The sequence below is a fragment of the Anser cygnoides genome, chromosome 11, assembly GCF_040182565.1.
Source record: "Anser cygnoides isolate HZ-2024a breed goose chromosome 11, Taihu_goose_T2T_genome, whole genome shotgun sequence".
Lineage (NCBI taxonomy): Eukaryota > Metazoa > Chordata > Aves > Anseriformes > Anatidae > Anser > Anser cygnoides.
This window is the reverse complement of record NC_089883.1, coordinates 6104419-6116654: the sequence shown is the minus strand read 5'-3', so window position 1 is coordinate 6116654 and position 12236 is coordinate 6104419. Positions and strand designations below refer to the sequence as shown.

At 37.4% G+C, this 12236-nt stretch overlaps 1 protein-coding gene across 14 annotated transcripts in view; it reads left to right on the top strand.

Annotated features, from left to right (window-relative positions):
* Positions 1-12236, top strand: part of MCTP2 (multiple C2 and transmembrane domain containing 2) — a 154127-nt gene that overhangs the window by 117431 nt on the left and 24460 nt on the right. The window lies entirely within an intron of this gene.

Here is a 12236-nt window from a genome sequence, read left to right as displayed (position 1 = left end):
TACAATGGCACCAGTAGCATCCCTGAGACTTGATCTCTTTCCCCACCGCTTCATTAAAATTAAATATATTAGTTTTAATTGTCAATCTACATTTTATTCAAGCTTAGCTTGGTTTCAGGTGCTTTTTTGTTTAAAAGACAGTGCTCTAATTTTGAGAAGTGTTAATAAATATGTAAGACATGTAGTGTTTTGTACTTGTCTAATATGTTGATTTATTTGAGCCTTAACTTTACCCACGGAAAGCTAGCACGTTTAATGAGAGATGAGTGTGATATGTGAGCAGAAGTGTCCACAAAAAATACGTACATAAAAATAACAAAGCAGCCTTCATGTGCTCTGCTAGTTGAGATTCAGAACTTTCTACTTGCATTTTGAGAGAAGTTGCTGTCTTCTGTACTTTCCTTCAGCTTTCATCTTTTAATGGAATAGAGGAGCTGCACAGCTTTGTATCAGAGCCAATTGTCAACTTTCATTAGATGCAGTCTATTGTTTGTTCAGATTAGAAATAACTGCATTACACTTTGACTTTGAAGGCTTGTTTGTTTTTAAATATACTAGGTATATGTGACCTTTTTGTCATTTTTGATGCACTTGGTTTGGCAAATTTGAGATACACATTTAAAGAGCAGCAACAAATATTTGCAATGCAAGTACTTCACAAAAGCCACTTTTTGTAGTTCTAGAAAAGTAAAACAAAATCCTGCAGCTAATGCAAAGTATTAGTAGATTAATATAAAGTGTTGTTAGCTAGTATTGTACCCCAAATATATCGCATGGGGGGGGGAAAAGTGCTTAGTGAGACTGCAGTGCTCGTTATTTAGCAGTGGGTGGGAATCCAGCTAGCTGGTCTTAAAATCTCATTATGAATTGTCCATGTGAGTGTTCAGACATGGCCTCTGTCAGAACATAATGGCAAGGAAGTCTAATTCAATTAAAAAAAAATACACTGAGCAACTTTTCTTAAAATGTTTAGAATATTAAATGAGAAATATATAATTGATACAGTAATATTAGCATTCTTTTTTCAGAGAACATGCCCATCAGGAATTAGATAGTGACTTGTTCTAGCAGTTAAGAAAACTCCCCCAGATACTTTCTAGTGCACATTTGGGAAAATTATTTGCAATGATGTATTTCAATTTCCTTAATAAACTAGACCTGTCTTCCTAATTCCCTTTCCCTCAAGTCCCTCCATAGGGGTTAAGAAATAAAGTATTTTGAAATTATTATCAGATAACTGTTTCTATGAATAACAAACTAATCTATGCCTTTTAAAAATAGATTTATATTCCAAAACTGGGAAGTAAACAGTGTTGACAGAAAGGAAATATGAGATTATTAAAAATGAAGACATTTTGCAGAGCTACTCTGGGTTTTATTTTATTTTTTCCTTTTCTTTTCTTTCTCTGGGAAGTAGTAGCTCTGTAACACCATGCACTGCAATGGCTTTCCTGCTATTTTAAAATCTGTGTGAATACTGGTACAGATAGTGGTCCTTTAGTGCCCAACGCACACTGTCTTATACACTGATACCTATAGTAGCACATACGGAGTGACTATGAGATCAAATGCTCTGGTTAAAAAGCCTTAGGGAAGCATTATGTGTCTGAGGTCTGATCTATTGTCTGGGAGGTCGGAGAGTGTTAATGCACTCTGCAAAGATTAGACTCCCTCTCTAATTGCTCCAACACTTCCTTAAAGGATTTAAACAGTCGGGAAAGGTGATGCTCCATGTCAATTTTTGTCTTCTGACAGCCGTTGAAGTTTATCTGTCCTTCCACGGAGACCACTAGATCACATAAACCAGGCAGTGTCAAAAGCATAAACCCTGAATTAGGACTGAGAACAACGAATGCAATTATTTACAACTTTGTTATTTCAGCTTTTGAATACTTTTAACATTAGGGTCGGGATTGATTTTACAGGCTATTCTTTTTCGTTTGGTGATGGGAACTCCCTAAGTCCCACAAAAAGTTTAACTTGCTGAGTTTGTCGAAAAGCCACTCTTTTAATTCCAAAGCGGATCAGACTGTGTTTCTTATAGCATGGCTGATGCTTCCCCACTCTATCTCTATGGTACCAAGTCAGTACATGGAACAGCCACTCTAATGCTGCTTGTTTATATGATGTGCAGTGCTATAATCTGAGCTACTGTGAGCCACTCATTGCTATTTATCCAAAACTTTTCCTTTCCCAAACAAAATCTAAGAAGGGCTTTGATTTCCCTTGGTCTGTAGAGCCCAAGTCACATATAAAATAAATAAATAACAAGTAAGGCAGTAAAGCTCCTACAGAAAAGCTTTTCTGCTGCTTAACCAGCATGTCCACACTGACAAGACCCCAGTACTGGTTTTACAAAGCAAAATAGAGATTTGTCCGATGGATCAAAGCTACTTAAAAGAGGCAGCTTATAGTTGTTATTATTCTGCAATCTAGTTATTTAAAAATTAGCTGGAAGCACCAGGTAGTTTTGTTGCTGGTTTAAGGGCTGATCTATTGCAGTGGTTTGTGTTCTCTTGCTTAGAGAAGCACTTTAAAAGTGAGGGATGGAAAAGGGTGAATGTTACTAGAGAAGGAGAAACATGGTTCAACACTGAGAGAACTTGGAGCATTTAATATTTCTGCAGCAGGGCCATGGTATCCTGATGTTCACAGTAGGGTAACACTGTTGTAACAAGTGGGGAATTTGACCCATCTTTTAAAAAATGTCCATTCCTGCTTCACAGACAGATGTGAGCGTGTCCCGTTTTACCACAGCTCACAGAACACCACAGGACCTGCCAAACAGAAAACCACCCAGTAGGGTGTTTTTTTCTTTTCTTTTTTTTTTTTTAGGTGGATCGGAGGCTTTAGAATTTGACAGTGTCAGTGGTTTACTAGTCTTGTAGCATCTAAATATGTTGATATATATAATCCATTTCACACACAAAAATCTATAAATATGACCTATATAAATATATATATTTAATGCATCTTTTCTAGATTCTGAGCAGATGACTAATACAGCTGTTAAAAGGAGAAAATGATTTTTTTTTTTTTGAATAAAGCCCTCTTGGCTCTGAATCGGAAATTGAGGAGCAGAATTCATCAAATGTATTCTGATCGTTCTCACATGGGTAGTTCCTCCTTCCTTTCCTGCATAGCATGTTCCTTTGCACTGTTGCTATATTACATGAAATGTTTCATCTGTATATAAAAATTAAAAATTCAAACAAAAATCTGGCCCACATGAAGAACAGGCCCTTTGGGCATATGGTTCATTATGCATATTCGTTTAATTACTAAAACACTTGGGATGTCTCTACTGCCCTTGCTTTCAACTTGTAAAGTTGTATCTGTTCTGCAGCACAGAATATGTTGAACAGGCATGTGTCATAAAGGACTTCAGTTTTCTCTTATTTAAAACTCTATATAATGTTCTTGGCTGGATTGTTAGAATTTACTGAATATTAGTTCAATCCACTGCATCAAAACAACAGTTCAGAATCTCTTTTCTCTTAACACCTTCTCTAACCCCAAAAAGGCAAGTTTTACGGTGGTTAGTTCATAGCTGTGTTTACTATCAAAGTAACACAAGACTAAGGCTTTAGATTTCAGGCACATTCCCACAAAGCACCTAAAGTCGCACGTTGAAGCTGTATAACTTTTATTAGCTAAGAAGGGATTGCTGTGATAGTGTGACTTTAATTGATTTTCAGGGCAAACAGGTGGTGATGGTTTAGGCATCCCCTGGTCTCCTGCCATTCCTAATTTGGAGCTGCACATATAATAGCTTTATTAAAATAAACAATCTTCTGGCTTTAGTTTTACCTGAACAGCTGCCTGAAATTGCAAGAGTCTTGCAACTTTTTTTTTCTTTTATTGTTCTGTGTTTTGGAAATCAAGATGCCATAGGTCCGTTAGTGGAAAATCTCTATTACACGGTGATGTTGTGAATACTTAGGATTTTTTTTTTTTTGGATCTTTGCTGTTGTTGCTAATGTACGGTAGCAACATATTTAGGATATAGTTACAGTGAGTATCCCAGTCATCTTCATGCATTTGTTCTGTAATGCAGCAATTTTGTCTCTCTGCGGATTATGAGCCTGCTAAAATTATTTAAGTGCATTGAATCACTCTGACTGTTCTGAGCATTCATTGTGTGCTTGTGAGATGTGGGGAGGACTGAGATTCGATTATGATTTTTGCTGTACTCTTGACTGTGGAGAATTGGTCTCGGGTAGATAAAGGGTACTTCTGGGCTCTGGCACAGGGCGGCTGACGGAGGCTGTGGTGGGGAACCCTGTATGCACACAAGAGAATTGTCTGAAATCCTTTGCCTGAAAGGATGCCATCTTGCTGCATTGCTTTATAGATGTTTTTAGATTTCTGTTTTTCTACTATGGGCTTAGTGGGATTTTTAATTTTTTTGAGTATTTTTGGTAACTACTTAACACCCCCCAAAACCAAACAAAAACAAACAAGTAAAAAACACAACAAAGAAACCCAAACCAATGCTTTGCTCCTTCTGCTCTGTTTCAGTCTGGAAGCATTGCTAAGGCTGGAGATTTTGGAGAAATGCATGCCAGACAGTTACAAAACATTTCTGTGTACAAGTACCTCTATATGTGGGTTTACTGCAACCTAATTTCTTTTCCGTGCCATATCTGGTGATTGCCAGGGAACAAAAGTTGTGTGATTCTCCTGCCACCGTATTTGGAATTAAGTCTAATTAAACATGCTTGCTTTATTAAGAGTCCGTTTTGCTTTACTCATTCATATCTATGAACATGAAGGAGGGAAGTCATTAAAGTCATTTAAACATATTGCTTAAACATCTCATTCGCTACCAGTTGTAACCCAATGTTGATCGTCGAAAGTTAAAGAACACTTCCACCACATACTCTTTCCATTTACTGTACAGTTACGTCATCATCTGACCCTTACTGCTAGTGTTTCTCACAATGTTAACAAATATGTCTCCAAACTAAGTGGACATTTATCAGCTTAGCTAATGATAATTTTTTTTCATGACCCTTTTAAGGTGTTCACCTTATCCAGAATAAATAAAATTAACCTACATTTTTTTCTCCTTTTAAATAGCACAGATATTTTTTCTGACACTTACTGGAAGAATTATTTACTATAGAATCAGGCTTTTAACTTGCATAATGCCTGTCTTCCCTGAAAATAGATCATAACTTTTTCTGTATGAGAGCAATTCTGAAACTATGACCCTACTGATAAACACAACCAAAACATTAGAGATAAAAATGACCATTTCATTTAGCTACAATATAAAACAACATATTTTTGTTTGGCATGCCTTCCTCCCCTTTGTTGTAAGATCTTCCTCCCACTGCCTTTGTCTGTCATAGTTACCCCTTTAGAAATAACATGCAGATTTATTCCCGTGACCCACTCCCAGCAGATTACCCCGAAAGATAGAAAACTGTTGCAATTTTTTTCCCTTAATTTTTAAGCTGTATTGCTTGAGGGTCTTTAACTGTATTTTACTTGGCTCAGGAAATGTAAAATACATTGGATAAAAACATGAGGGAAAAATTAGACCAGTCAGCATGCTAGCAAACAGCTATTTCTTCAGTGTCTGCAGTTTGAAAAGATGTGAAGTCTCTTATTGTAAAACTGTTGTGCATATACAAATATAGAACCCCAAAACAACCGGTGGTGGTGTTGTTTTTGTTTGGATTAACCTCTTTTGATGTTAGGGATAAAGAGCAAGTACAGCCACAAGAAAACTGTATGGAGGCATCCTATTAGACTTGTGGTGGGCTGCTCTGCTTTGGGGTTTAAATGTGTATGTTCTAAAGGAAAAAGTTGAGACCCTCTTCCAGATAAAACTTTTTGTGTTGAAAATTGTTTGTGGTGACATTTGACAGATAGTCTTGAAATATCTGCAAAGCACTATATAAATTTTCATTTACATATAAAGTTAAGAGGTGTGATGCGTTCATTGAAATAAACTTGAACCAGGCAGCTCTTCCCTGACCCCTCATTAAAGAAAAGTCTCTAAGGATCTTGTTTTTAATTTCCTGGGCTGGCTAATCTCATTAATGTAACCAAAATAATCAAAATAAAGGAAAAGACACTTTTTTTTTTTTGGGGGGGGGGGGGGGGGTGGTTGTTTCTTGTTTAGTTCTTGTTCTGTAATATAATTCAGTATCCAAGTGTGGACGTTCTGTAAGTGTTTGCAGTCAGGTAGCCTTAAATGTAGCATCACAGCCTTCCCTGATTGAGTTGCCAAAAGCAGCGTCCCAAGAGGGTGGTGGAGAACAGATCGTAATATTGTCAGCATTTCTGATTTCATTGCGACTTTTTGCAGAATAACATGCTTTTCTTACAGCTCCATTTCTTAGAGTCCTGTGATTGCACATGAATCACAGCTTTCATTTAAAACACAAATGAGTTTCTACTTCCTTGCAGCAGCAAAGAAAATGAGATCCCCCTGAAGAGTCTAAACCAGACAGTGATAAAAAAGGCCCTAACACATACTGACTTAAACAGTATGAGATTTCTTGTGTGTTCTTAAGGGATTTTTTTTGCTGGTTTGTTGGTTTTCATGTCTTATTTTATTATGAGTAAGGAGTATTATTTTTTTTAATGTTCAAACTGCCATTAAAATTGTGACCCTGGTGAGTGTAGTTCCAATCCTGCCTCCTTACTTCGAAGTCTTTGCTCATTTTCCTTCTTGCATCACCACATGTAACATAAATTGTCAAGCACAGATCAGACACCTCCTGTTTCTCTCCCCTGATAACCTCATCCACTGCCACTTTCTCAGAATGCTGCGGCTGGGACAAGTAGAGCTGGGATGTGTGGCTGTGGCAGCAGGACATGGCTTTGTAGCTGTCTTGCTTGGCTTGATTTACACAGACTACCGAGATGGGCAAACGTGGCCATGCGGTTTTTGTTACTTAAGGTGATATATACAAAATAGAGTGAGATCCGCATGGTAGCAAATTGTGCTGTGTAAGCAAACCCCTTATTCCTAATCCTCAGTTGTGTACCGTGACGTATATCTAATGCCCAGATAGAGCTATACTGAGGCACAATTTGGTGTTCTGTTTTGGATTTGGAGTATTTAGGTGGATTTTTTTTTTTTCCTCTTTGTTTTTAGATTCCAATAGTGTTTGCCCTTGTAACAGAGCACTTATGTAGAAGAGCTAAACTTTTTGCCTGTGTTATATCCATGAAATTAGCAAGTTGTACACAGATGAGATGTGTGGAACAATGCAGGGATAATTCATAGCATGGCATAAATATTTAAGACCTTCCATTCCCTCAGGTCATTTTTAATTTTGGTCATCCCCACTCAATGCAACGCACGCACCATACCGCTCTTGAGATGTTCTGTGTTCTCTTGCTGGACACACAAAGCAGATTGAATCCAAAGTAAATAGGTTTCTTCTGACAGCACCGGTCTGTTTAAGTATAATTTCTCTTCCTGCCACATTCTTTGTTACTGCATCGCAATGAGGGAGCGACTTTGCTCATCGCTGACCCCTCCTTGAGCTCCAGCTTGGTGCCTGGAGGTGAGGTGGCTCTCAGCTGAGCATGGCACAGTGATGGAGCATCCCATGGATATGGGAAGGAGGAATGCTGGAGTGCATCTCTTTGGAAGAAGGTCTACTATAAGAAGAAATTATTTGGAAGGGGGACATTACTGGAAAATGCATTCTTTAAAACTGTCTCAACTTTCATTTGCTCTGCCTTGTAGTGGAGCTATTTTAAACTAATTGCAGCTTCTGTTGCAGGCTTCTTTTTGTTTTTTTTTTTTTTGTTTTTTTTTGTTTTTAAATATATCTTCCTCATCAAATGCACAAGCCATCCCAGGATTGCAAAGACTGTTACTGTGTTCACGTGGGTCCACATGATATGCTCTGGTTTCTGTTAGCCTGATCTCAGCACCATGTTAGTGCATCTATATTGCCTGTTATCTGAAGGAGATGCCTCTGTATGCAGGTACATACACACGCATGAGTTTCCAGCTTTAAGTGGGTGTGTCCATTATTCCTTTGCCTCTTTTACTCTCACTTTCTAAGGACAGGAATAAATATCTGTCAAAAATAATTTGTTGTTGACAAGCTTATTGCCTCCAAGGGATTTGAATGCCCTTTTGGAGAGCCAGTGTCTTACACTATTGGCTAATATCCTGTATTTTGTTTGGGGCAGAAGGACAGAAGGCTTCAAAAAGAATAAAAAAAATGCTAGTTTGTCCCTGAATACTTAGCTACAGAAATTTATCTTCTTTCTAAACAGTCGATTTGTGTGTACATGGCAACTTGAGACTACATAACCCCGAGATAAGTTTGAAACATGCAGTTCCTCTCCCCTGTAAATAAAGGGGAGCATGTCTTTGTGCCTCGAATCAAAATCAGTGTTTTGGTTTAGTTCAAAACAGGTAACTTGGAGTGGTATTAGCTTGTTTTTTCTCCTGACTTCATGAGTTGCATAGACCATGTTTATGAATTGCAAGGAAACTTTTGACAAAGCTGTTAGTCATTTAGACTTCAGTCAAATTGTGTGTGGTTTTGAAACCTGAAGTTTCAAATAATATTTTTCACAGCTCCACTGATGAGGCATTTCATTAGCATTGGAGCCTACATTGGCTGAGAAAATAACCTTTTACCATAGGTTCCATGCGTGCATTTAATCTCCTTTCACTTTTATTTTTTCCATCTGATGGAATGTATCCCTCTCCTCCACATCTCTGTTGTTTTCCAAGAATTATTCTGTTATACAACATAGCACATAGCATCTTTTACTTCTCAAGAAAGACTTACCAGGCCAATGAAAGCCTTTTTTTTTTCTTTTTTCTTTTTTTTTGGAAAATCCTAATTCAAAAAGGAAAATTACTGTGCAGAAAAATTGCCCAGAAAGTCCCGTCTAATGCTAGGCTTCTAAACCTCTTAAAACTGTTCTGTCCCATGACTGTGGGTTTGCTGGTGACAAATGTTTTATGGGCATACTTTAGTGGACACCCGTCTAAAATCTGTTCTTAATAGTCAGATCCTAAATTAGAACCAGAGGGGCAGAAAAAACAGATTTGAAACGTGTTTCTAAGGGTTTGTTTTTACTTTCAGTTGAGACTGCCTTCTCTCATCTTTTGTACTGCTGTCAAAAGGGCCACTCTTATGGTTGTTCAAACTCCATGCTTCTTGACAGGAACAGTTGGACCCCTCTTCAATGATTTTCAGATGAAACGGCTTCCAAACCTCCAGAGCTTTAACTTGTAGTTATTAGGCCCTTTGAAATAGCAACACATTAATCAGCCGAAATCGAGTGGTCCTTTCTCCAAGGCTGTGTTGTTGCTGTTCTCTTCTAGGTAGAACACTAGTCTAAATATTAGTTTCAATAGCTCTTTTTCTTCCTCCAGATATGTCTATCCCATTTCTGCTTCTATTTTGATAATTGTTTTGTAATGCCGTGAATTAAATTGCTCAGTTCTATACCAGGCTTTTATACTCTCAAATTGCATTAAAAGATGTAACGCAGAAAGCTAGTTTTTGCTTGCTTGACTTTTATTTTAGAAATTGGTTACTGTCCTTTTAACTTTTCTCATGCACAGTATGAAGCCCAGCAGAAAAGGTGTCAATGATGTAATGGATTATGTCTGACAGAATTTGGTCTAACGATGAAATGAAACATGAAAAAATGAAGTATGGTTTGTTAAAACCAGATCATTTGAAATCGCGGGGGCTCTTGGATTCTGTCCCTGGCTACTGTGATCTTGAGCAAGTGATCTGAACCTGTTAATGGTTTCCTTTACCAGCCTCTGTATTAGGTAAAAGACAGACTAGCGACTACAAGAAATTGGGAGTATACTGAAGCTTGCAATAGCTATTGTATATGTATATGTTAACAGTTGAACTATTCTCGAGTTTTGACGAAAGATGTCATTAGAAAATAAATTGAGGAGGATAGTGCGGGATCTTCTCCCAAACATAAGGTATCACTGGGGAGAAAATAAAAAAATGCATGACAGAAAGCCATTTGTAATTTGGGGAGTGGGTGTCTATACCACGGGCCTTTTGGTGTTGTAGTTGGTGCCTGGGTGTTGCATGAGAGCTGAAAAAAATAGGTCATGGGCTTATATGGGAACTGCTTTGATGGCTGATGCTGCAGAACTAGTGAAAAGGCTGTTAGAATGCAGAAATATTTCTATTCGGTTTATAAACACCCTCTGAACTTTTATGATGTACTGTATGTTCACAGCAATCATTTCCCATACCTCGGAGGCTAAATAATTTCTGAATAGCTAAATCAATTTGTCTTGTATCTGTGTTGTGTCACAGTAATGAAAGCTCCTCCGCTGCGATGGTAGCAGTAAAGCAACTCTTCTTAAGTAGATGTGGGAGCTCTATCAAAGTGTCGCTGTCTGAGTTATAACTCAGCAGCTGATCAACCAGTCAGCATTAGAAAGGAAGCGACAGTATGCCTCAGCCATCAGTTGAGACTACACTGGGATTTTTGTAATTAAATTTTAAGTTTTATTTAAGGTCTGAAACTTAATAATACACAAAATATACTGTTGGATCTAAAATCACCAAGGTCTTGATTTTGTATCGTGCCTAAATGACCTGTGATTGCAAGGTTGTATTATACTTGCAACTGAGCAGAGCGATGTTCATATAGGATGATGACAGATGCACTAAAATTGGTTCAAGTCCTGCAACTGAATGAATGAAGAGAGGTTCTTCAAGAGCTTCATTGACTCCTGTAGGACTTTGTATAGCTGACTGCCAGTGGAGTCTTTTTGCTGTGTTAAGATGAGACAGTTCACATATAACCCAGGGAGATGATGTATATGCAACCTTCTCCAACAGTCTGAAATCAATTTTTTGAATTCATATCTAGCAACGTGAATTTCTGTAAAGGAGTTTGCATAAGGATCAGGTGTGTATCTGTGTGTGCATCTATTTTTAGCTATTTATATATATATATATATATGCTAGATTGTTATATGTATAGATATTTGCAATAACATATCCTCGTTCTTCAGAATGACATCTGAGGTGGGATGGGAACTGGTATCACCTTCACTTTATCTTACAAAGCAAGCAAAGATTCATTCATTCAAGAGAGCTGGAGTAGCTTCAGAGGAATTTGTTTGGGTTAAAACTTCTTATTTATGGAACTTTTTATTTATCTTGAGCTACCACAATTTTTGAAGCCTCCTGTAAGAGAGATCAAGTATCATGCCTTCTTGCCAGCATTCTTGTGTTTTGGTTGCCTTGATTATGTATGAAATTTGACTGTTGGAATCATTATCACTTCTAATTTTTTAGTATGTCGAAAAGCATGATCAAAAAGAAATCAAAACCTAATCCTCTTCTAAGTTCCTAAGCTGCAAATCAATAGTATGGGGATATGTTTTCTGGATGTCAGCCCATTTTATGAACACATATATCTCAAAGATTGTTTTACTGGCCTACAAATGCCTTGAACAGGATGACAGTCTAATTCCTTGCATAGCAACAGCTAACATAAAATCAGGTTTGCTCTAGAAAATGCTACTGGTATTTGGGCAGGGCTACATATACAGTCATTGTTTTTTGGTTTATGTTTGGCCCTGGTAGATATTAACTGGCCAATTGTCTGATGTCAGGCAAGCCTTTCTGTTTAAAAGTTACAACAGCTGCTGTTTCGTAGGTGCATAAATTCTCACCCCATTGAATGCCATGGGAAGTAGCTCTTTGGTACACTGTGGCTAGACTTTTGAGTCCATAACACAATATATGTTGCCATAAATATCCCATTCTAAAAAAGCCAGACTTGCCTTCATATCTAGTGTCTGACAGACCAAGGATTAATGGAGATAGAGATTTAACTTTCTAATCACACAGAGTTTTCCTCTCATTGCAGTTTGAGATGCATTAACTGAAGGATCTGACTCATTTTCACTTACCTGTATTATTCTAAAAATGTGATTTTTTGTTTCTGATCATTTCAGATATTCCTTTGGGGAAAGAAAAATATGATAAGTGTATTTGTGTCTAGTTTTTAAAGGAGATTGTTTAAAATAGTTTAAAGTTACTACAGGCATTAGGTAGTTCTGAAAACACTATATAAGAGTAGAAAAGGAAATGGGATCACAACATGCATTTTGTGGCAGTTCTGGATTTAGTTTATTAACTTTGTTTTTCCAACCACTCCAAGTTTGGAGTCCATTCAGGTATCATTGGTACTTGTAAGATAGGATTGCAGTTTGGCTTGGTATCATATTTTTGAAAAAT